The 25,038-nt window shown below is 31.8% G+C and overlaps 1 pseudogene; it reads right to left on the bottom strand.

Annotated features, from left to right (window-relative positions):
- The window catches only part of LOC132941754 (lachesin-like), a 241,880-nt pseudogene that overhangs the window by 139,591 nt on the left and 77,251 nt on the right, over window positions 1-25,038 (bottom strand).

The following is a 25,038-nucleotide window of genomic DNA, read 5'->3' as shown; positions in this document are numbered from 1 at the left end:
ATAGCGTATTTTGTTATGTTCGTGTTTACTAGAAATGGTATATGCACGACAATAATAACCATAAACTAGCGTTAAAGTCAAATAAACGAATAAAATATATATTATAATATGTATAAAAAAAAATTAACGATGAAAACCATTCCGTCGTAGAATTTTGAGTGTGAGAGCGAAGGAGAGTGAGCGATAGAGAGAGAGAGAGAGAGAGAGAAGATACCACAGAGAGTTTAATTCTATACAGATTCAATACGATCACGTATACCAGGGAGTTGTGGGGTTGGGCTGTGCGAGGAAGGGTTGAAATCTCATACGTAAATAATATTATGATGCAACACATCTGGAAATTTTTTTATTATTGTGGACTCCGGTCGTCTTGTATTGTATTAGGATGTGCTCCTTACGTGGGACATCAACGGTCGGACGTGTTTGTCGTCATCGGTGCGTGTTAGGTCGGGAACAGAAACAAAAATGGAAGAACGGATGAAATCAAATTAGGGGTTTATATGTGTGTGTGTGTGTGTGTACCTGCAGGGACAGACTCGTAACGTGATTTGTCCGGTCATCACGAGCAACGGAAAATTACCGTTCTGCCGCCTCACGCACGGACGTCCAACGCCGGAAGTAATGGGCAAGTTTTCCACTAGCTAGCAAACGTCAACTGCGTATAATATTATTATGTTATTGCGCAATCACACATATTTCATGTTTTAAAACCGTATAAACCGTACGAATAGGCGTTGAATTTTGTGAAATTCAATCGAACTGTTTTAGTAGACATATTAAATAATCGAAATTGCATTCCACCACATTAAACAGCCGCAACGCAGGTGGCCATGCCCCCCCCCCCCAACGGTGAGAGTTATTAAAAACAGAACAATATTACGTACACGTGTCTCTCGACTATGGGGTTTGAAAAACTATAGCGAAAACTACACGACTGATATTGACGACACCGATATATAAATTTGGTATAACATATTATAATATTAATTATGAATACGTATTTCATATAATATTATGTACCCCTCCTAATTGATAGCTGCATTGTATGTGTTCTGATTTTTATCGAAATTATTGCGCTATTAAGTTGCCGACAGTATATTGCTCGTGATATTATAATATTATGCACTGCGAGGTTATGAATGTTGTACTATCGTTTTATTTATTTTTTGTTATTAATTTGGTTTACACCTGCGGAGGATTTCATATGAACGAGAAGAAAATTGTACGAGCAAATTAACGTCGACTATATTCTAAAAGACAAAACATAATTTATTACAGAATTGGCATATAAATCATAAATCATTAGATTATAATTATTTTCCTCGTTGGACGGTTCAATGGGTGATAGACACGAGTCCTATACACGTTTTAACAATCGATAACACTGTTAAATCACGTCTGACATATTATTGTTATTATTATAATATAGTACTTATATTATCAATTCATTTTGCAGAAAATTAAAACGTCTCGTAATATGCAATGTTCTACGGACACTTGAGATATCTCTTTTCAATAACAGTTAACTGAATCCTATAGCTTGAGTTCACCATAAAAATGATTTATTCTATATTGTTATTCACCTATTATAATACACCTAAGTACTCTGTAAATGACAAAATTTTCTTGTAATTCAATAATTGAAATGGATCTAAACAGAAATTTGATTTATGGCCATAAAATCATAATTTTTTTTTGAACGATTGGCTGCAAAAAGTATTGTATGTAATAATATTCTATTTTGTCAATTATACTACCATGATACCTGCAGGTGCATTAAATGAATAATACTATGATAATCCATCGAACGTGGAAATTACATTTATAAATGGAAATGCAAATTATTTCTGCATAGATACACTTCCGTATAACTGTCAGTAGGATAATGATATTAAATTTTGCAACGTGCATATTTGGAAATTTATGGATTAAATTAATAATAATAAGTTGATAAAAAATATGCGGAAAACGTATGACGTATGCCGCATTATTTAAATAATACTGTTTATTATCATTAGATCAACAGTCGGCATTGGGTTTTGCGAATGAAATTAAAAACGGTTAATCCAACAAATTCCGTATACATATAGAAGACAATAGTCGTACAAAAGAACATACACTGTATAAAACCAATTCATTTCACGCTTCACACTAAATATACCAATCGTACAATACTACGATGTGGTTTCACGTGACGTCATGATCAAATTCCTCGAGGTAAAAAAAAAATTAGTTTACAATGTCTCGTTGGATCACGCGATGATAGGCATCCGGTACATACGCTATTAATTTGACACATTTTATAATATTATTGGTGCCACCCTAAATAAGCGAAACCGGATTCTCCTCACCTCTCAGCGATGCCAAATACCGTGCAGTTGAACTGGATGCAAATCGATCATTCTTAGACTGTTACTTTTTTCACATTTCAACAACATTTTAGCTTCTCAACTCGGCTGCTTTCATTGTTATACGCTCCTCCGACAATGTTTGGGGAGGAGAGTGAGGTTTATACAATCCAAAAAATTCCGTATACATATAGACACTAGTCGTACAAAAGAACACACACTGTATAAAACTAGTTCATTTCATGCTCCACCCTAAATATACCATTCGTACAATACTACGATGTGGTCTCACGTGACGTCATGATCAAATTCCTCGAGGTAAAAAAAAAATTATTCCACGTTTACAATGTCTCGTCAGATCACGCGATCATAGGCATCCGGTACATACGCTATTGGTTTGACACATTTTATAATATTATCGGTACCGCCCTAAATGAACGAAACCTGATTTTCCTCACCTCTCAGCGAAGCTCGTGCAGTTGAACCGGATGCGAATCTATCATTCGGAGACGATTACTTTTTTCACATTTCAGCAACATTTTAATTTCCCAACCAGGTCACTTTCATTGTTGTATACGCTCGTCTGACAACGTTTAGGGAGGAGAGGGGAGGGTTTTATACGTTTTGCGTCTGTTGCGTTTTATCGTCCTGACAAGTAGTTCGTCGCCTGACGTTTTCGTCGTGCTTTCGGTTGTAAACGGTTCGTAGTCAGCCATAAACATAATATTTTACAAATCTGCGTGTAACCCGTTTACGAAAAGCAAACGAAACGCCGCGCCGTCGTTTTGTACCCTGCACAAGTTCAACGAGATTGTTATGGTATAAACCGCTTTTCTTTCAAACCAATTAATCAATTATTTAGGCACGACAATAAGTTTTGCTCTAATTCAGTTTGGTAACGTTTTCGTTTGACCAATTATTTCGAACGTATTAGTATTGTCTTCGTTCCATCACACGTTCGTTCCCCGCGAATAATATTATGAAATTATGCGTCGCAAAGCGGCGAACTTTGATAATGACGGAGTGATTGCTAATTGATTTAATCCGCACACTACATACTAATTGTATGAGCAAATATCGTAGTATAATAGGCATCATTTAGCGGTTTCGTTAATTTCACGAAAGTTGTAGACATTTGATTGTGTAGGTACGTTTAAAAAATGTGTTTCTTTTTTCTGAGGCGTAATGCGTTCACGTATAAAACGTAATCTACGACTAATTCTGATAAACAAAATATTAGCTACCAAAATGTCTATCATAATCATATTAATTTAGGTTAAAATATAATATAATATAAATATTAAAAATGTCTGGACTGATATAAAAGAACTGTTAAACTTAACAATAATATTGTACTGTGAGGACTTTAGAAGGTTTTTATTCATTATTATAAATTTTAGTTAAATTAGTTTTTTCCGTTATATTACAATCTAGTAGATAATAGGGAAAATGTTTTGTTTTTTTTTTACTAACAATAAACCATTTGCCACTTTTTCAATACTATTATGTTAAAGTTTTACTGCTCACATTATTTATGACCTATTCCGAAAAACTCATCAAATGTTTTTTTTATTGCAGACAGTCATGCTGTAATTTGTGGTATTACATTTAATTCAACGAGTTCTGTGAAAATCTTTACGAAATTAAATGCAATAAATTTCATCATGTTATGCGTTTTATTTAAAATTTTAAAACGTATTTTATTGATATTATTTATAATGCTGAAAGTATAAATAAAATATGAACCGACATACCTATACAATTCATATTAAAACAAAACATGTTGGTCGGTCGGCATTAATTTCTAACTAAATAGATAATAATTGAAATATTTTAAAACATAGTAAGTTAGGTATTTTTTTATACACACAAATCAATATTTTTTGATGCAACTTAAATTTTAATATTATACAGTTGAAAGTGATGCTACTTTGATTTTATTAATTAATTATTTATTTTTATAATGTTTATTAAAACTTAAAATAATATTCCATCAATAAGTCGATGAATTTTAAATCAATGCTTGGTTTGGATAAATTTATACACGAGTGTTTAAAAAAAATATTGAAAGTGTAGATATATACAATTATAAATTCTTTGTTCCGGTGCAAAGTTTGGATATAAATTGATGCGGTAATTGCTTGGGACACTGAACCACGTGTTAATACATTGTAATGCAATGATAATTAATTTTATTCGAAAAAGTTCCTGAACGGTGTTTGCAGTTTGCTCTAACATTTTCTCATATTTTTCACATTTGTTTTACTGTTTTTACATTTCTACTTGATGTTGTTCTGGTGTATTTAAAGAAAAAAAATGTTTTTGGTATAATAAAGGACTTTTTTTTTTATAATTTAATGACGCACAACATGGTACTTTTAAAATTGTTTTACCGTTCTATGAGAATAAATAAAAAAAATGAGGCTGAACTTAGAATATAAGGTATAGTTTTATTTTATCTAAATAATATTACCTAGCATTATAGAAGACATTGATAAAATTGCTTTACAACACGAAACAAATTGAATTCTAAAACAGCAGAAAATAAACTTTTATAATTTTTACATTTAGGTATGTAGGGAAAATGTAGTTGCAGTACTTCCTAACCTGTCTGGGTGCCAATGAATATTAGAAATTAACTCAGACGAAAATAGAGTTAAATATCAGGTATATTTACTTTGAAACCCAATTATTTTTTAGCTGTATGTAAGTCCGTTTTCCCCCTTAGGTTATTCTGTAAAACTTATAGAAATTTGAAATGACACAATAATCATAAAATAGCGTTAAAAATACAAACGTAGCAAAATATATAACAAAAAATTTCATATTTAAATTCATGGTTATATGAAACAAATTTACAACTCACTATTGTGTGTCTGTATTACGTCTAAAATCAAGTACCTATACAAAATACTACAAGCCGTGAACGTAACTTATAAAGTACAGCTTAATATATTAATATGATCTATCAATGATATATCAACTGCATTGGCGATATAAAGTTATGACAATGTATTATAAGACAAACATTAATAAAAGTTTAAAGGTATTACTAGTTGATAATAATTTTAATTTATGAACCAAAATAATAATAAACGTGAGCTGCATTTAAAATTATAAAGGGGATTGCATTTGGATCATATTATAATTATATATTAAGAGCATAGGAAATTGAACAAGGTGACTTATCACTTGTCAGTATGTTGTATGTAAATAATTATTTATTTATTTAATAATTATTATTAATGGGAAGGTTGGTCGCCTGGTTCAAACTATTTATTTTTTAAATTGGCACCCGCAATAGTTTCTGCCATTTTGGGGATGACGTATTTCCCTAGATAGAGAGATGGAGTTGCTTCGAATAGTATGTTTTGGTGAATTGGCATATTAATAATATATTATAGTCTGTACCAATATCTGTTTCAGATTTTTGGGCAAAGAATATAACAAAAAATGTACATTTTATTTCCCATTTTGACTGATTCGGGACTGTCATTTTTACAATACTTTTTAAACATATTTTATGTTGAAACGTAAAAAAAGTTTTTCCGGTCTCCCAAACGACCAGCGTGCATGTAGGCCTTGGTTGGGTTTGAATTTGCACGTAAACGAGACGAATTTGAACCACTACCTTAGTTCACTCTATGGATATACTTAATTCTCCGTGTATACAAAAAAAAATATACAACTGTATAATAATAATAATAAAACAGATTCGAATGTGAAAAATATAATATAAGATTTGAACATATAAAAGAGACTAGAGAACAACTGCGTCATATTACGAAGGGTTATATTGATGATAAAATATACAATAAAAACCTTTTCAACAAACACGAGTTGTATATGATTGACTTACGGAGTCGGAGACAATTTTGTTAAAATAAAAGAAAAAATCTAAGGCCGAAAGTTATAATATAAAATAGTATACGCAATAATATATGTTTTTGTTGTGCTTGCTTTGCTTAAAAAATTGCGTCCGGGTGTCGCATCAAACGTTTTCTCGAATTTATAACGTTTGAATCTATACCGAACACGTTCAATTCGATTTTAGCCCAATTTCTATAAAGATAGAGATGAATAAAACTCGACGTGCAAAAGAAACGATACGATCATCGGTGACGACGATGATGACAATATAAGACTAGAACATGTTTTAGTAGTTTTTTAGTGTATATAATATACAACTTTATAGAGTGATTGTTTTGTCGAGAACTAGTGCATGTCTTGGAGGATACACAGAATTGAATAGCTTATTTTAATATTTTTTAAAATATGAGTAAATTTTATTCTTAAGTTCCACGGTATTTCTCGGTTCAACATATCCACGAATTCGGAATTAGCGGATAAATAAGTATTTGCACATAGATACCTGCTAGTACATGAATATATTATGACGGACGGTTTTAACACATAATGGAACCTGATTACCAGTGTGACAATGCAAAACGTTCGATCAACCGGAGCTTCGTCGTCGGAATAAGTTATTATACAGTTCCATAATATTATATATTATTAATTATAATAACACGATTATAGTTATGAACACCGTGTGAATACGCAATTCGGTCGGAGCACAAGCTGGTGACCATGTGCACTGACGTAATATATATTATCATATTATGGAGTCACACGGAAGCCACGCGATAAGGGCATTAGTAATATTATCAATAATAATATAATAACGCTGTTGATGATGCAAGTCCCACGTGGTATTATTTCCCTGAGAATCGGCCAAACATTTAAGGTAATCATGATGACGTATATGACGCGAAGACAGACAGTTTAATTTAAAAAAAAAAAATTATTTGTTTAATATTATAATATAAATAATTTCGTCACACGCGTATCGCAATTTATCGGGAACCGTAGGAGAAATGGACGGTCATTCGTAAGCTTTGACAAAAATCGTATCGACTACCCCTTTCGTTGTCGACACGTCGTCCGTGTATTAAGGGTAAGCTCTTAAACCGTTTTCCTCTCCTCCCTTTCCCTATTATCGTCCATTAAAACGGGGCCGAAGAAACAAATATTTGCCCTCGCATAATAATTTGATATAAGAATATTATTATTATTATTATTATTATTATTCACGTTAAGCTACGACGATAGTCTGGAAAGTTCAAAATACCTGATTTATATGCAGCACAGGATAACGCGAAATGATTAGAGATCGATTAAAAGTACGACGCCATGAATTGTTGCCGGTTATTACGACGCCGCCATATCGTCTTCAGTCGTCGTTGTCCGCATTATCGTTATAGTATAATATTTTAATATTATAATATGCACCGTGTACAATTTCAAGAGATTCTTCCCGAAATTTAAGTTTTCAAAAGAATGTTGACCAAGTTGTTGTGTATAACACACGTTCAATAACGTGATATTTAGATAGTATACATATAATTAAAAAAGTGAATTTAGTAAAAACAGAATTATGGAAACGTACAAAATTCGGTTTTATGTTATGGTTGTAGCTATTTCCTCCATGAATACGATTTCATGGAAAAATCACATTAAAAGAAAGTAAAGATACCCGGTTCTTTATTATGCACATTACACCTGCATAATGTCGTTCAAGTAAGTATGCAGACGTCGTTGAGTAAACTCAAAATCATATTTTAGTATGCGATTCGTTGTGCATTCGGTAAGTCAATGACGCGAGCCAAAACGGTCAAAGTACAGATTCGAATTGAACGGTAAAGCCAGCGTTTCTCAAACTGTGGGTCGCGACCCATTGGTGGGTCGTCAGTCAATTTTTGGTGGGTCGTGAAAATTTTTTTGAATTATATAGATTTCAAGAAATTTATGTTAAATTAATATTAAATATACTTATATTGTTATAGTAATATAGTACCAAAAATTACGTGGGTAATAAATAATAATTTGTCGTATATTTATTTAATACGCCTCATTATTAAAAGTACATTATTTTGTAAAAATATATTGATTATAAACCTATAAAATAATAAATACCCCCGTAAATACCTAATAAAAGTAATAAACAAATTTTGTTTTTATAACTACTTTTTGAAAAGTTAAACCACGTGGGTCGTGAAAGATTTTTCGGGGAAAATTTGGGTCGAGGTACAAAAAAGATTGAGAACCACTGGTATAAGCTTTGATTAGATACAACGAAAAAATTCATAGAACGGTACTAGATATTTTTCCTCTGCGAGGAAAATCTATGAATCATAAATATGTTTTTGTCGATAAGTCACCACTCGCCATATGACAACGAAAACATTACGAAAAATCGGCAAGAAACATTTTATTGCTTATTCACCGCAAAAACATATTATTTATGGTAGAAGTAAAACAATAATATAATCTTATACTGATGTGATCTTATACGTTTTTAGTCAAACACAATAATATTATTTTAATTATTTAAACGATTCAATAAGATTTTTGTACGCTGTCACTACAGTCACACGCATTTAAGACTCATTGCGTGTTCACTATGATATTATGATTATATTAAAACGCATGGCGTCCACAGTGGAAATCATTGGGTATGAGATCAGTGGTGGATCTAAGAATTTTTTACGGGGGGATGCTAAGTCTAAGGTCTAGTGTATTCCGTTTACTCCATCCTGATGTCAATTCCTCAAAATGAATGTGCTTAATATTCAAATGGTGGTAACTCGATATTTTTTTTAGTATCAATTTTGCTTAGAAACGTCCCGAGCCTACTGATAAATACACGTTGTGCAGAGTATTTATTTTCCAGGCAGCAATATGCCAAGAAGGGTGCTATAACCTAGTACCCCCTTTGGATCCGCGCCTGTATGAGATAATGCGTGGGCGTTTCGACATAACACTATAGCGGCTTCACTCGCAAAAATCAGAAATAACTATCGAGTGACTAAAAACATTTACCCCGCGGTGGGAATACTTCCCTCGTACCGCTTTATAATAAATATAACTAGCCACAGTGTACGTTTATGAAATGTAAAGTCTTACACGGAATCGTTTATTCAAATAATTTCAAAGTGTTTCTAGCAATTATCATAAAAATTACTAAAAAACGAGCGCTCGTGTGCACACGAAATACGCACGAGTGTACATTTTATGCTAGCACAGACCCGACGAAATTCCGGGCCATGAAATACAATAACGTTCAGAGGCACACATTTTCGGATAATTGAAATCCGTAAACAAAATCTTGTAAAATTGGAATCTCGGGCATTATATAATACTGCACGCTGTTATCTAGTAATATAAATACCAACAATTAAGACAATAATTATTAAACGTGTTTAATTCGTTTACAAGACGTATAGTGCAGGTTTCGTTAAGAATGTTAATGCAAACCGATTATTATTAAAAAAAATATACTACCCAACTTGACTTCTAGCGGTAAACCATCGCATGCATTGACTACTACCTAATAATAATTAAGAACAGGTTATAAAAAATAAAAAGCAACACCGGGTCGGGTTGTAAAGTCATCGTGTTGCGAATTTGTACAGTACACAAAACACGTCTTTACAGTCGAACCATTTTGCATTATTTCACGCAACATTATTTGCAGCCGAGACATCCGTTCCATGACAACCTCCCTGTGCACTTTTTAATGAATTTCTAATGTCGTTAAAAAATAATACGTTTTGCGAGCAAATAATACATTTAAAATTTGAATACGGGGGAGGAAAAAATCGTGTACCTACACAGCGGGTCGTTTATAAAACACCTTTCCTGTACTTTTCCAAAGAAAAATACATTTTCAACTATACGGCAGCAGTTTACTCACAACACACCTATCTAGATAAACAATAACTCTCAAGCTCATCATCGGAGAAAACCGGCACGTGGATTTAACGCGGTCGTTCTTATATTTTAATCAAACGAAATTATATTATATTATTACAGTACGTCATAATAATATTATATAGTTTGCCCTAAATAACGTTTCCGTAGAAGACGTTGTCCGTCACCTACCCCATGTGTGATTTTTATTTGCTCTCCACGTGGTCAGCAAGCTGCCGGGTCGGCGATATTTTTATTGACAATTTTCTTCGTTTCTGTTTTGTCTCGAATCGTAAATGTAATTATAATAACGAATACGTCGCGTACAACATGCATCACAATAGGTAGTTACATATTTTACATGATAACTATTTACCACTGTCCTTTGGTTAATTCGTACGCGTTATTGCACTCCGGTGCATGCAGACACGTTTTCGCAGCGTCGATTCGAATAATATATTTTTTCGCGTTGCCCGCGTGGATTTCTTTTTTGAAAACTTTTTTATCGGCCGGATCCAAACGGTTTGACTTCAAAGTATCCCGTGTAGGTTTTCAATATATTTAAAACGAAGTGTTCCCGTGTCGTGTGTAAAGCGGGCATTTAAAAAAAAAATGTTTTTATCGTTAACTCGGTCTCTTACACCCTCGCGTATATTCGTCCGCTTTTATAAATCCGTACATTTACTCCGCCGCCGATCAACAAGTTCTCGCGCACAACGTCCTCTGGGAAATTCGACGTTTCCACCGCGCCACACCCTCTCGCACCGTCCGTCACCGCCACCATCGTGATGTAATTTGCATACACATCTCGCCCTGCTCCTACAACTGTTCAATCGACGTATACGGTTCTGTATTCCACACACTCTCTCTCTCTCTCTCTCTCCCTCACATACACACACACAAACTAGGCTCACGTACTATTATATTATTATTATAATATATTGTGCTGCGCTGAAGTAGTCCATGGGTGTATACGCCAATTTATTGTATTCAAAACTCAATGTAGGTACCCATTGTACGTTGAATAATAATAAAAAAAAAACTATTTATAAATATTTAAAAATATATACAAGTATATTTAAATATATGTATATACCTACTATAATATGTTATTTGACCGCAGTTATTCCGAAGAATATTGCGTGTACCATAATATGTGTATATTGTACGCACAATATCATTATAAACTGTACGACGATTTCGATAGTATATTTTGATATTGGTTTAAACGTATGGTTCATGATGGAATAAAAGTATATTAATATAATTAATTTGAAATTAAGTCTTTGACGACTGAGACCATTAGCCTTCTACTGTGGGGGAGGGTACTGTTGGTTTGAACATGTGTGTGTATGTATGGTAAGGATTTGTCACTAAAAATCCCGGGTGGTCACCCATCCGGGAACTAGTGACACCAATTACACTCAGAGCAAACACCGCGCCATACCGAGCCACATGTATGTTATTATATTTATACCTATTATGTTAAAATGGTTTGGTAAAAAATTATCGAACAGTATTTAAATCTATTATAATTTATATTTTTTTTTTATAAGATAATAATATTATACGCATCGGAGCACTATATTATAATAATATACAACATCATGTCATCTATAAAAATGTAATTTTTTAATAAATTATGGTAATGTGTTTAACATCTATAGTATTTTTTGTGTATAATTGAAGACATTAAATCGCCATTTCAAAACTAATTGATTTTAAATATGATAATAAATACTGCTGAAGTATACAAAACAACGTTTAATAACAATATTTGCTCGATTCATTTAATTAAATTCTCAATAGTTGCAGTGAAGTCCATCGTAATATAAGTATAAAGCTTCTACTATGGTTGTAAATCGTTTTCTTTGTAAAAACATGTTTGAGCTGTAGACGAGTAGATGATGCGCCTTCTACTACTCAACTCACAGATCAAAAAGCAATGTATTTATTCAATTAAACCGTATTCATGAATATTATTGAAATACGTAATATTTTATTCGTAAACTGTTCGATTTGATGAGTGAAATACAAGACTGAGAAAATAAAACGCCGCTGAAGTATAAAAATAAATTGTCGCTAAATCTCATTTTCGTACCGCCGACGCCGCTGAGCAGCAAAAACAAAACGCTTTGGCCAGGGAAACACAGTGGTCATTTATCGTTTGGGTCTCGTTAAGCTTTTCTGCACCCTCTAACTCCACCCCCTCACCGTTCCTCGTGCAACTCACGCACCGCCAAACCCCAAAGCTCAGAGTATTTATTTTCCTAGTCTTATTGTTGTTTACATAATGTGTGTCACTTCCCGACAAAAGCGACCGATTTCACGGCTAAATCACGGTAAACTGCATGTCGCACTCCGAACATATCAACCCCATCGTTTATCGACTGTGCAATATTATGACAATATTATATAAGTATATTATATATTGACTTCACTCGATTCGACTGAAACGGTTTTTACATTTTGATCTCCTTGTCATATAATAATATTATAGTATCGCTGAGCTTTATTTTGATTAAAAAAAAAAAAAAAACGGTTTGGCGAGCGTATTTTTTGCGCACTTAAACACGAAAAACCGGACGATAATATTTCATCCGATCGCCCGATACGGTTTAACTAGGTAACGGTTTCGAGGTGATTTTTATTTTTTTATTCGTACATAATATTATATAATGTATTATTATATTCTTGTCTATACACACCGATACAGCCGCCGCCGCTATCACAACCGTTATTTTTATAGTGGACGGATAAACCGTGCACCCCCCTACAACCCCCCGACACGAAGAGACGTTACAAGTGAGGTTTACGATGCGTTATTATTATTACTGTTATTATTTTTTCCGGTACCTATGCGAACCGGCAGAGTGTAAATAATGGGACTTAGGAACGGACGGACGGACGAACGAAAAAAAACCATTATCGTCGTGGGGTGTAGAGTAGGGATGATCGTCTTAATTTAAAGGGGTCGTTGGAGTTGAATTTTTTACCCACCCTCCGCCAACGCGGTCCGCTCAACTCGTAGCAATGTTTTATAGCGTTTTAGGCCATACGTAAACGACTCTAATTTTATGTTGCTACTGCTTTTATATTATATGCATATGAAAAAAAAAATAAAAACGAGCAAATGTCGCCGTCGAGAGTCGTTCGAGCGTACTTCAGGAGGAGTGTAATCACTGCGGAACGTAAATAAGGTTTGTTCATTTTAAATTTTTAATCATTTTCTTTTTCCATGAACTCGAGCCTCTTCGTCCACTGGCAGAGCTACTTTCATACAAAATTAAAATGTAGTTTAAACGTTATCTTTAATATTAGAATGATGAAAATAAAATTTGATACCGTAACCACATTTGATATACTATGGTAACATATACAACAGTGTTATGGTTATATTGTATTATTATACGTATAAGCCATTAAAAAAAAAAAAAAAATGATATTGTAACTTTGATGCATTTAGTAAACATATATTATATTAACAATATGCTATAAAAATAAAAATGTCTGATCTCTATAATATTATGTCTAGTACTAATACCACTAATACCGTGTAATTAAAACGGGATGTGTTTTCAGGAATCATATTTTAATTAATTAATAATAGTAATATGCAATACCGTCTTGTTTAAACATTGAAAATTCCAGTGTAAAAAATACAAACTGTTTACAATATCTAATATCAAGTAAGTACCTATTCGCAATTAAAATTGTTTAAAAACAAAACGTTTATCTGGTAACATTTATAGGTGATATACGTTCTATTATTACAGTAATAATATAATCTGACAATTTTATATCGTTAATTCGGATTACATAATATTAAAGTACAATTGTACAAATACAATAATATGTCATAATTAAAAGTATTTGATTTAGATGAATTACGTTGGGTTCCGTATATAAATAGCTATTAAAACAACCGTACTATAATATATTATATCGGGGACGAGGTGGCCGAGTGGTCTAACGCGACGGATTCGGCACAGCCGGTCCGAGTTCGATCCTCGACCACTGGGCGGCATTTTTCTCCGTGCAAGTCACGGTGTCCGGAGAACAAGTGCCGCCATCCCCCCACCCCGGGGCACGGCAGAAACCTACGGGTGCCCCATTAGAAATTCTGCCAAACACAACACACACGTGTACCAACCTACCCAATATAAAACCTACCAAACCTACCCAATATAAAACCTACAGTGCCCTCCCCACACCCAATGGCCTATGTTGCCGCGGGTTACCCAATAAAAAAAAAAAAAAAAAAAAAAAAAAAAAAATATATTATATCGATAAGTTATTGTTGAATGAGATACCAAATTAAATAAACGAGTATATGAACAAGGCAAAATCGAAAAAAACAAATCATCCCAGATAGCATTATGTAATGATAATTTTATAATATTATTAAAATAACTTTATACTTATATTATTCGTGATTATAATGTTCTAAAAATTATTTTAAACAAAAAATTACTGTCTGGGATTTTTTTTTGAAATTTTTTTTTTTTTTTTATTAATTAACCCGCTGCAACTTAGGCTATTGGGTGATTTTTAACCGTGGGGAAGGGTATGTAAGGTGTAAACACGTGTGTGTTGTTTTGGCAGATTTTTAAGAGGGCACCCGTAGGTATGCCCGGGTGGGGGATGGCGGCACTTGTTCTCCGGACACCGGGACTTGCCCGTAGAAAAATGCCACCCGCGACCGAGGTATCGAACCGACGCCTTAGTCCGCTCGGCCACTCCGTTCCCAGGATTTTGAATTTTAATAGTAGGCCTCTGTACATATTCTTTGGTAATGGATTTAATGCAAATTTTTTATGATATTGAACGTAGGTACATTTGAATAGCAATATCAGATAAGTCACAGAAAAGTACTATGAAATCAATCGTATTATTTTATTATTGTGGTTTAAAATGTACATTATAAATAATATTCTATTTATACTCATGGGTCCGATGTTTGATATTGTTTTATACGGTAATATTTGAAATAAACATTAATTCTTCTTCAAAGTATTAAATTGATAAAAACGGGAATTGGTCGTTACATTTTCTTAGTTTTGATATCACAATAAATTTGTACGCGTGCTACCACTGGTAACCATTATAATTTTGGTAGATTCCACAATATCGGCGAACGGATATACTTTATAAATATTAGGGTTACGTTAGTACATAATATTATAGTATATGTATTATATTATTATATTATATTACAATAGTTCCTACTCGTCGCGCCCATGGAGTCTGTAAACGTGTAATCTAAATATTTTATACTTAAAAAAATAATGTTAAATTAATGTGGTAATAATAAAAATAACAGTTTCAGAATTTAATTTGACATTCTGGATTAAATACATCAAGTAATTGGTTCATTTTTAAACACCCCCAACATAATTTCTCATCTAATGTATAATGTAAAATGTAAATATTTATGTAAGCTTTTAACCTTTGTAGTTGATGAGAGAAGAAAGAAATAAAAAATATTAATAATGATTAATAATAATTAATGACAAAGTGTTTAATGAAAATTTAAAATCATATCAATATATATCAATCTATAATAATATTGGTACCTACTCACAATATTTTGACGTAATCGCTGACGGCTGTATCGTCGTCGTGTACAGTGGTGCTACTAAATTGCCTACACGGAGTGCCGTGTCAAAAAAATTTTTAATATCATAATATTATATTTTTATGTTACGATGCAACATTGTTGTTTTTCCAGATACTTCAAATCACATTTAAAGTGGATTTTTTGAAACCCAAACATCGTCTGAGACACTGAACGTATCAGGAAAAATCACCCTGTATGCGTGCTAAATCGAAACGAAAATACAACCGCCGTCGCTAACTATCGAAGCGCGCGTCGAATATTATTCAATAGCACTATCCTTCTTTTTTATACGTCATACAATATAATTATTATTATTATTATTACTATTATCATTATTATTTACGACGACGATCGTACGTCATTCGAAATATTATTATTATGTCGCCGGCGTACAACAATTTCCCGAAGTGTCCAATATTATACAAACGGGCGTTCGATTATTATTATCGCCGAACAATGTGGCGAGGCATTTACCGCACCGCTCTATACGAATATTACACACAATATATTATATAATAATATTATTACCGCTGTTGTGTAATCTCGGGCGTTATGCAATGTGCGCACAGTGTAATATATTGCGTTGATATAATATATATTTTATATAATATTCGAATTGCGCGCGAAAACGCGAACATTTGTATCGTGCGGGCGACGCACGCACTCGCACACAGGCCACCCCAAATGAGCGTTGTTCCACTCGGGCCGACTGGAATGGTAAAGTGCCCGAATTATATAACCGACAAAAATAATGGTAATAAATATCAAATTCTGAGTGTAGAATATAAAAAAAGAAACACAACCCTGTGCAGCACTCTTTCACCCGTCGTCGGGCTCACCCCTCCCCGGTTCCTCGCGAGCGCCTCCCCCCACGCCCGCCGGTCGCGTCTCTGCAGCGCTTTGTACACACGCTCGCATACGTGTACTATACACCTTTCCTACCTCCTCGCGCGGGACACACAGCTTTTTACCATTTAAATATTGTAAAAGTTTGGGCGCGCTGATGAAATATTCTTTTCTGCGGTGGTGCCGGAGAAGTGCAAAAATAAATCTGGCTTAACCACCCCACCCTTCCACCCAGAACCGCCGCCACACAACCCTCACCCCACCGCCGGATACCACACCTCGCGGTTTTGATTTATATCTGTGCACTTCTGCGTGTTACTCTGTTTTGTTCAAAGGCTCGCATACCGAGAAAGCTCCCGGATCATTCGCTTGTGCGTTTGGTGCGGGCGTTGAACTCGTTAACCGGTTAACGGTAACCTATCGCCGCCGCCACCACCACTGAGACCAAGACGACGCTCGTGCAAGTATAGCTAACTATTGCGGTATAGTCTTCCTGGATAGGTACCTTCGTACGATATACAAACGTTGTTCGACTGTTACCGTCGGTTACCGGTTTAATCGTCTGTTTTTTCTGGCGTCGGGGCGACCGTGGTTACCGGTTACCGTATAACAGTTGTAGCGTCAGTACCACCAAAAACCCCGCGGGTGTGAGTTGTCGATATATATTTTGGTCGCCTAAGCTCAAACCTATACGATCTCATGAAAAATTGTATGCTTATAATATTACTAAAAAGATATCGGGAAACGTTCGAATTTTCAACAATAGTCGTGATCAATAACAATTGATATTCAAAAAAATTGATATGTGCTATTGATTGTGCTATTTTTTTACCGGTTTATTTTTATGTCTAGTATATTTCTTTGAAAACTACATTAACCCGTAGAAAATTTTTTAGTGAAAATCTAATGGCTATGAAAGATGTGTACAAGAATCAAAAATACTTAATAATATGACGTAACTCTGTAGGATCCAAATCCAGTAACTGCAGGTAATAAGTAGGTTTGTAATTGAATTGCAAACGGTTTGAAAACGGAAAGTTTATCAAAATAGTTTTTAATTATACCTTTAGGCGTTCGATAATAAAATAGTATTGTGTATGGTGAAGGCGTTGAAAAGAATATAATATTTAAGTATCCGCTGTGAATATTTTGGTCTCACTTTTTATTTATTTAATTATTACGATTAAACGAGCGATCTCAATTACAATATAGTTATGTGGTAATATAAAAAAAAACAATATAATATAGTGCAGATGATGTGAGAGGTATACAATATAGATTTAAGTGATTAAATTCTAAATATAAATTTAAAGAAATAACAGAGTTACATAAAAAAATATCAATATTAAAATAATTTACATTTTGCATGGTTCTAATTAAAGGAGAGTTTTTACTACCTAAATAATGTACGCTGAAATGGTACATAAAAAGTGGTAGCCTGTCTAGTCGTATGACCAGGAACTAAAAGAGTTAAATTTGACAACAGATCTGGACAGATAATATAGCCATTCGGTAGCTTGTGCACAAAACAGACATCCTGTTTTATTCTTCTAACTTATTGAGTGTAAAGTTTTAACATAATAATAAAGGTTCAAATGATGTGTGAGGCAGACGTATAACATTTATTACTTACGAGCCTTGGAATACGATTTTCAAGAGACTGAATTGGACCGGAATAGTAACGATACCAAATTATCGAATTATAACATCTAAAACTGATCGAACAAAGGCGCAATAGAGTGATTTAAGAGCTAGTGGATTATCAAAAATATTACAGCTACGATTTATAAAGCCTAGCAATGAGGACGCTTTATTTATAGATATAATGACCTTTGAATGAAAGAGAAGAATCGATATAAATACCTAGATCTTTCACGTGATTGATTTGGTCCAATTAAACACCATTTAAACAATACTTGTTTAACACAAACAAATTTTGATCGGTATAATAAGCGTTGCACTCAGCACACAATATTATACTCTTTCGTTTATGCCTTTTACGAAAAACGTCGTACTTGAGGCTTAATATATTACCGCTCTTTTGGCAATGACATATACATAGTTGTAATGGCACATTTACTACAACAATTATACTTTTTTTCATTATGCTCGTCGTGCGGAAATCGTTTCTAGTTGATGGCATTTTGCATTGTGTGTTAAGCGTGCAGGAATGACGAAAATGAATGAACAAAATATAATATACAGTGTCGTGCGTGTAATTATTATTTTTAGTGGCACGTTGAAAATAATTATGATGATAATAATAATAATAATAATAATAATATATAAACACTTTGTTATTGTTTCATTTTATATAAGTATTCTGAGCGAAGCGATTAGTGTATTTTAGAATGATGTGTGTATTTTATTTTTTTTTAATTTTTTAAATTTTACAAGTAGAAAAAATGCTCTGTGAGCACCAACTTCAATGGATGTTTGTGGTAGAAAATTGGATTCAGTTGGTATTTTTGGCACGTTAAAATTGAAAATTCTCAGTATTTTTAAACATTTCGGGGTAAAAAATATGAACATTCGTTAAAACTGTTTTATGATTATGAAAATAATTATTTGGTAACCGAGATTACCAAAAAGTTAGACCACCATTTAATTTTTTTCCAATAAATGTCTATTAAAAATATTTCAGTTGGTCAAAAAGCTCAAGAATTAAATACAGGGTTCTTTATAAAATGATGATACTTCAATAAAAAAAAAAGTTGAGCGTAAGTGCACAATAATTTTTATGAGATATAAAGATATAATTTTACCAAATTTATTTAGTAAGTACATACTATTCTGATAGTTAAATAATAAATGCAATGTTTCTGGTAAAGATTGAATCAATCTACCGTAATATCAATACTGAAATAAATTGTTCTAATAGCAATGTAAAAATGATATCACTAAATATAAGTAAAACGTCTATTTAGAATGACAGACACATTCAGTCCAGTTTTCACTAAGAATCGTTTTTCGCATGGAATGATTTATCGATTAGTTCAGACTTAACACATACATTACAGGGACTTACTCAACGTCGATGAATACTCGACAAATACTATACCTACAGCAAAGTGGTTACCTACTTTTGTATATATTATTTTAGCTTATATGAAATGATGTTTAACTAAAGTGATATTTTTAGTTATATCAATATAGTTTTGTTTTACGATCTTTACAATATCAGAACAATCAGACACAGCATGAGAAACTATTGTCGTGCTCAGTTCCACTTTATATTTATTTTGTTCAAATTTTTATTTATTCAAACGGTATGGCTACAATTTGGTATGCATATACGCATATATTATGACTATAGTCATCTATACTCATATTATAATATTATGAATTTATGCATCACGCCAAAGTTCTCGACACGTTCAATATGTTTATTGTGTTTTCATTTTTGCAATTTATTCCTATATGGTTATGTCCACTATTAATTTATTACTGGACATCATGAATTTGTGCAATTTAATCATAGACTATAATTTATACTGTCAAGTTTTATCGCATGAGTGATATGGCCATATATGTTACGGATATAATAGCGCAATGGCTAATCGGTATTTATATACCTAATAAATTAGTTTATCTAGAACGAAAGTTTCAATGGGATTTGGCCAATCTGGAGCTGTTTTTATAAACGGTTTAGCATTACAAAATAAGGACAACTAATTTACAAAAATAAACATGTCCAAGCCTGCACATGCAAATGTGCAATACATATTAACATATTGTAATCAACGACTGACATGGGTACAATACTTATTATAATTTATTATACTTCCCTTGTTTTCGTACATACGAGTAGACGGTACCATATTATCAATTTTAAATACGTAGGATCAGTAAGTATATAGAAACTTGTGTATTATTTCAAAAAAAAAATATTCTATGAGTGTCGACGGCTGCAACCCTTTTAGTCTGTCCTCTAGTCGGGGTAACCTATATTTCGAAATCTTGCCCTTTAAAAAACGTCATGTGTACACATAATAAAATAAACTAAAAGTAAAACTGTGTTGTGTGGCGTGTTAAAATTGTTATTATCTTAACTTTTAATCAATCGTTTTTTGCCCATTGTCAAATACGTTTCGTAGAGCCACATAGAGCAGCAGCAGCTTAAGTCGCAATCACCTTAATCGAGAACACTATTTATATATATTATATACATATAAAAAAGTATCGTTATTGCGATAATATATTTATAACCGATTCGTAATAACCACGATATTTTTTTTCCATTAAAAGTTTGTGGATATAACTATATATCTGTAATCGAATCGAGACGGACTCGGAAAAACTGCACACGTTTGAACTATAATAGTGTGTGTGTGTGTGTGTGTGTGTGTGTGAGAGAGAGAGAGAGTGGAGGTTGGGGTGTTGGGTGGTTAAGTAAGGTTAGGTTTCATCTCGAACGGCGCTCCGATCCGATACGAAATTAAAAGTTTCACTCAAAAATACAATAAAGTGGTTTAGCGGTTTTGTCAACTGACGGACGAATCGCGCAAAACCACGTGCCGCCGCCGCCTTGGCGATCAACAGTTCAACACGGACGTTAATTGAATTGCACTTTATACCATAATATTATAAGAGTCAAGTAAACTAAAACGACGAATTCCCCGATGGATTCTAAACCCAATTTAGTATTTATCAATTTTGTTTAAACATGCAGGATGCCCGAGAGGTGATTCGACTTTCTCGGGATCGCTGGCGCTAAACGCTGTGAACAAAATCCAGATGCACCACCGCGAGACTATAATATATTATTATTTTTTTAGGTATTACGATAATATACATCACGTCAATTCCGAATTTTTAAATTTGAATTTAATAATGTTCCCAGAAAATTTAATTTTGTAATATTGTTGGACTGACCAATTTCGATGATCGAAAAAAAAAACGATGATTATAATAATAACCGAATAAATGTTTCGTATTTTATAACTGTTTTCTTCATAATTGACAAGTTTTAAATTAATTATGATGCCGAATAAATATTAATAAAAAGATAAATGGTTATTAAAAATTATAATTAATTTTCCTTTACTTAGTAGGTAATGAGATCGAATGTTATGGATATTATATAACCTCCACCACCATCAAATTCGTTGTCACCGACAATTTAGTATTTACACATCAAACTAATATAATAGTGAATTTTATGAACTGATCAATGATCATTAAGTTGCATTTATCATATGGTCGTATGTCTATATACAATTTGAATACACATTTTTATATGTAGTAGTCGCTGCTGCCGAAGCCCAAAGGTAAATTTGAATAATAAGAAAATTTAATCATGTCATACTATGTACCTAATTACTATAAAATATGTGTTTGAAAGCCTGTAGAGTATTGAATATTTCTATTTCCATTTAATAAATAGCTGAATAGTGTACCTATAATCTATATAGTACGTTGTTTGTTTACATTCCTAATTCATTTCACAGTAAGTGTACGTTTTTCAATTTTTAAATTCGTATTTACTCTATATTTCTTTTATTTGTTAAAGTAAGATCTAAATATCTTTTTCAAATTAGTATTTGATTTTTTTAGCCTCATATTTTATTGATTCGTTTTAGCCAACTTTTCACTTCACTGAGTTCAAATATATTAATGTAGTTGCTTATGTTAATTAATATGAACAACACATTTAGTTTGGAACAATATGATTGTTTTTATTTTTATATATTTTTATTGTATTAACTAACAAATCACTAGAAAGTAATTCAAAAGTTTAAGAATAAATTAATGCATTTAATCATTTTGATGTGAACAGCATATAATTATTAATTAGTATAAATTAAGAGTTCGAATGCTTTTTATTAAAATTAAGTATACCCATAGGTACCTATTTTAGTAAAAAAAAACAATATACCTAACGATGAATTTTTAAACTATAACTCAATTTAAAATAATAAATTTTTTCATTCATTTCATAACGAGTTATATAGCTGAACATTTCTATATGGAATCCAGGAACACAGCTACTGATTTAAACAGAATTTTTAATTAATCAAAATTTATTATGGTAAGCAGTTTTTTTATTTATTATGTATTAATAATCAACAAAAAAATATTTTGATTTCATAACAATAAAAAATATTAGTTTTCTTTTTATAAGTTACAATAAATTCATATTGCCTAATAAGAAACGACAAAGTTAAAATTTTAAATTATATGATTCGTTACCAGATATAGGTATAGGGTCCATAAATATATATCATAATATAATATTATAAAATATAACACATTTATTATAATATATCTTATAAAATGTCAAGAACAATATTTTCATATTTTTTAAACTAAAAGTATGGAAATAGTACAAGGATAATGTAAAACATATATTGACTCACTTGTTTAAAATTATGCATAATGTCAGTTATTTTTTATGAACGTATTTAAAATGCACAATTTTTAAGAAAATAAAAATTAATTAGTATTGGACGATAAACTTTTAAGGACATTGAAAATGTAATTTTAAAACCAAATAGTCTTAGATTAATCTTACGATTTCTAAACCACAGCAGTATGGATGACAAAAATATTATGAGTAATTTCGATCAAAATTAACCTTTAAGGTCTCTGAGACGAATGCAAAGTTTGTTTCCACCGTATGGGTTATGGCTAAAATTAAAACTAGACGATTTACCTTTTAACAAAAGTTAGATATAGGTTATTATTATAACACAGTAACAAGAAAAATAGCTAGTGAAGCAATATAATTGTAATGAATGTTGTTACATTTGAGTTTAATGATAAATCAATGCACACGAGAAAAACAATTGTGAGGGAAAACAAGTGTAAAATATTATATTATAGATATATCCATTTAGTGTATATTTCCAAGGATATTTTATTTTTTATTTATTTTTATGATCATACCGACTATATAAGTAAAATAATATGTTTCTATTACCTAGTGAATTTGTAACGGTGGTATGGACAGTTTACAATTTTAATTTATAACTATTTTACAAAAACAACACGTCATATTATGTAATAATACATTATTATCATTTTTATTACCTAACTTAGGTTATACATAAATATAATAATGTGAACGGTGCAAACAGGATCATTGTCTGGTTTAGTATAAATATTTTGAAAAATTGATTCTATATAAATAATAAAAATGTACGTAAAATTGGTGAAAAGTTTTAATTACAACAAAATTACAAAGATCATTAGAGGAAAAATAAGTATTTTTCGTATAGAATACAAATTTAAAATGAATATTAAGAGGTAAGTACCTAGTTCAAAAAACGAAAAAGTGTTTTGAATATTATATCATGTTTAGTTAAAAAAAATATTTAGTAAAAATTTCAAGTTTCTGTGGTTATTCATACTTACAAAATAAATATTTTCAACGTAGGTACAACGAAATATTAAAACCGATTTGGCCAAAAATTGATGTTGCAAAAATATTCTTGTTTATTCGTAGTTTTTCTTCTAGTTTTTAGTTCATATTTTGAAAAGTGAATTTATTTTTGACCCTCCAAAGATTCACCTAAGATTACCTATATCAAATTAGCTACCAGAAAAAATACTTAATGTTTAAAATTGAAACGTTTTCACTGCTCTAAAATCTGTTGATAGACACAAACCTAGATAAATAATAATAAAAACAAAATACTTATTAGCACACGTAATTATACCAAAACATACATAAAACAGCTTAGAACAAATTATTTTAAAAATTCAAAGTCGATCACAACATTTGTGGAAATATATTGTTGTACCTAATTTATTGATATTATGGGATATTAAAATCTATGTAATATGAAAAAATTAAAATTTCCAAAAAGAACTATTAAAAAATTATAAATTAATGCATTTCTATGAACAATGATTTTCATTTGTTATAATTGAACAGTATTGTACATACATATATTATAAGTATAATGGATTTTTTTCAGAAGATTTCCGAAACTTTCTGCAAAACTACTGAACAATTCTAATCTTTTGAGTGGGTTATGTGCAACTTTCTGAGCATTCCCCTTACAAGAAAAAAGTGCCTTTAAAAAAAAATTACATCATCACTCCTCTGGGAGTTTATAAGTGTGTATTGTCATTTGAAATAAAAATATTTCCATTTGAATGCTAAAGACCAAAATTTAAATAAACATTTAACAAAATAGAAATTAAAACAATGTACCTATTAAAAAATGTTTGCTGATAATTATTATTATAGTTCGGAGATACGTATTAAGGTTATAATATTTTGAAAACAAATGTATAATTTTTTACATTTTACTATAATAAATGTGTCATGTTAAATTGGATTAAGCATTGTAAATGAGTTCTAATTGAAACATTCACAATAAAAGATTTAGGTCCCAAATTATTCTTAGTCATTACTCAACCTATTTACTTTAAATATTAATTTTTCGCTTTTTATATTTCCTTTCAAGTCGAGTGTAATTAATTAATAATTTAGCTGCACAGCGTCGAGATCATTTCCCCCAA

This window comes from Metopolophium dirhodum, chromosome 3 (genome assembly GCF_019925205.1).
Source record: "Metopolophium dirhodum isolate CAU chromosome 3, ASM1992520v1, whole genome shotgun sequence".
In the NCBI taxonomy this organism is placed as follows: Eukaryota; Metazoa; Arthropoda; class Insecta; order Hemiptera; family Aphididae; genus Metopolophium; species Metopolophium dirhodum.
Note: the sequence above shows the minus strand (reverse complement) of the source record. Positions and strands in the feature narration are given on the sequence as shown.